We start from the raw sequence: 2,247 nt of genomic DNA, 5'->3' as shown, positions 1-2,247 counted from the left end.
CTGTGTTCCAGCTGGTACTCAGTTGCCTTTCGATTCCAGCTGTTACTCAACCAATCTGGTAGTTTAGCAGTAAGTCTTTGATTCTCCATACTATCATTAAGTACACTCAAATTCTCATTATTGCTCATTGCATATTGACAACTTCTCAAAAAGTCCACAAACCTCCTTAATTCTACACCATCTTTTCCTGTAATCTTTGGCCAAGTGTGTAATCTATCTCTAAAGGCTTTAGCAATAACAAAAGATTCTCCGTAACGTTCGTCGAGCATAGTCCATGCTGCCTCATAAGATTCTTCAGAATCTGTCAGAAAATAACCATCTAAGGCTTCTTTAACACAGCCACCTACATACTTCTGTAGGAAGAACAGCTTTTCTCCAGTTGGAATATTTTTTCTCTCTATTAGAGTTTGAAAAGAGGCTTTCCAATGTTTAAACTTAAGTGGATCCCCATTAAATACTGAGGGTTCTGGTATAGGTAGTCTATTAGCTGACATAGCTTCTGCCAAAATCTTAACCAGCTCACCTGTGGTCTCATGAGTCGCATTAAACTCCTTGGATGGATGCGAGGGTTGATTGGCAACATTCCTGCTCTCACCTTTCAGATATTCCAGCCTTTCAGTTTCTCTTTTCCACTCTTCCACTGACTTTCTCCTTGCAGCACTTTCCTCTTGTCTTTTTCGTACCGCTTGCTCCCATTCTGTGTGATCAATTTCCTTCTTCTCCTCTAGAGGGCGATGTGATCTTGCAGCAGCTTCTTGAGCCGTCCTTATGGTTTTATCCTCGTAATTTTCTTGCTCGGACATCATCTGAAGCACTGCCTTTGTGGCTTCATACTCTGATGCAACTTCTTTTGCTTTAAGAGAGGATCTTTGAGATGCAACTGTATTAACCTTAGAGGGGTTATGAATCGAAACACTAACAGAACTAGAGGATGTAAATATAGAACCAGCATCAGGCCATACAATCTCCTCTTGATCTTCTCCTTCAACTTGACATTCAACATTTCTCAAAACAAGTTTGGTCACTGATGTGCATTTATCCAATTTGGAGCGCATATCATGTGGTGGTCCATCCATAGCTCTATATTCATCATAAACATTATTAAGCTCATCTGCTTCTCTTTGTACAATATCCATATGACTTCTAAGAATATCAACTGGATCTCCTTTTACAACTGATTTTTTAGCCACTTTTATCAATGCTTTCCACCTGTCGTAAATCCCGTGAAAACGACATTGCAGCACTTGCAACTTTACTTTGTGGAGTTCTCTTCCTTTCTCTGTGAGCATGCGATGTCTTTCTCCTCTTCGCTGCTCTTCTTGTACAGCTTGTTCTGCACTGGTAACTTTACCTTCTGACATCCTGTTTCTTACGATGCTCAGGACATATACCACAAATCTGCTTTAATCTTTAACTCACGAAATGACTTGATTCCCTTGTGATGCTGTTGTCATCAGGCTTCACTTTGTTCCTTATTGTTCTCCTTCTTCATGTCACTTTTCCAAACACACTTTCCGCTTGGCTTCTGGACGTCTTTCTGAAGAACTGCTGAACTTACGTGTCCATCAACAGCAAGCTGCTCCTTGGTGCAATGACGCAGTATCAACACCAGGGGGAATCCTGTAGATCCTCGTAGACTGTGGATCCTTCCAATAGGTCGTCGAGTTCGACTGTCACTTCTACCTCTTCTTTAAAAAAAAGAGTTCGTTTTACTGATGGCAAGATGTCTTTATTTTTCTTTGCACACAGTCTTTACAGGCTCATGATGCCGCCGTCTTACAGCTTGACATGACTCTTACGCCACCTACGCCACCGTCGAACTGAAATACAACATAAACTTATAGTAACAGCAAAACAGTAAACAAAGAAAGTTATATTAACATACAAAAAAAACATACCTCGCTGGCTGACCCAGGCATAGAAGTAGAAATGAATAAACAGACATCTTCCGCTTCCTTCTTTGCTGCTGCTCCACAGCACAGCTTCCCTGCTTATAACTTATCTTGCTGACACATAATTAGCACCTCAGTCACAGCTGTGCATGTATCACAGGTGTGCAGGTAGAGCTAATTAGTCTCCTCAAACTCTTTTTTGGTTCTTCAAAATAAGGGTCTGTCTTAGTGAGAAATCTACATAATGAAAAATAAAACAAACAAACTGCCATTCTGGCAGTAAAACCCTTTTCCAAACACATTTGTGAACCACTCCTGCAGACCACCACCTATCCCTGAATGTTCATGCATAGTT

The 2,247-nt window shown here is 40.8% G+C and overlaps 1 long non-coding RNA gene across 1 annotated transcript; it reads right to left on the bottom strand.

The window, feature by feature from the left end:
* Nucleotides 1-1,707: 1,707 nt before the first annotated feature.
* On the bottom strand, nt 1,708-1,984 carry LOC118558167. Its single transcript, XR_004928192.1, has 2 exons — nt 1,899-1,984; nt 1,708-1,820 (listed from the first exon to the last, which is right to left on the bottom strand). It is a non-coding gene; the product is annotated as an uncharacterized LOC118558167 (long non-coding RNA).
* Nucleotides 1,985-2,247: the final 263 nt, after the last annotated feature.

This window comes from Fundulus heteroclitus, unplaced genomic scaffold (assembly GCF_011125445.2).
Source record: "Fundulus heteroclitus isolate FHET01 unplaced genomic scaffold, MU-UCD_Fhet_4.1 scaffold_104, whole genome shotgun sequence".
In the NCBI taxonomy this organism is placed as follows: Eukaryota; Metazoa; Chordata; class Actinopteri; order Cyprinodontiformes; family Fundulidae; genus Fundulus; species Fundulus heteroclitus.
This window is presented reverse-complemented; position numbering and strand designations above follow the sequence as displayed.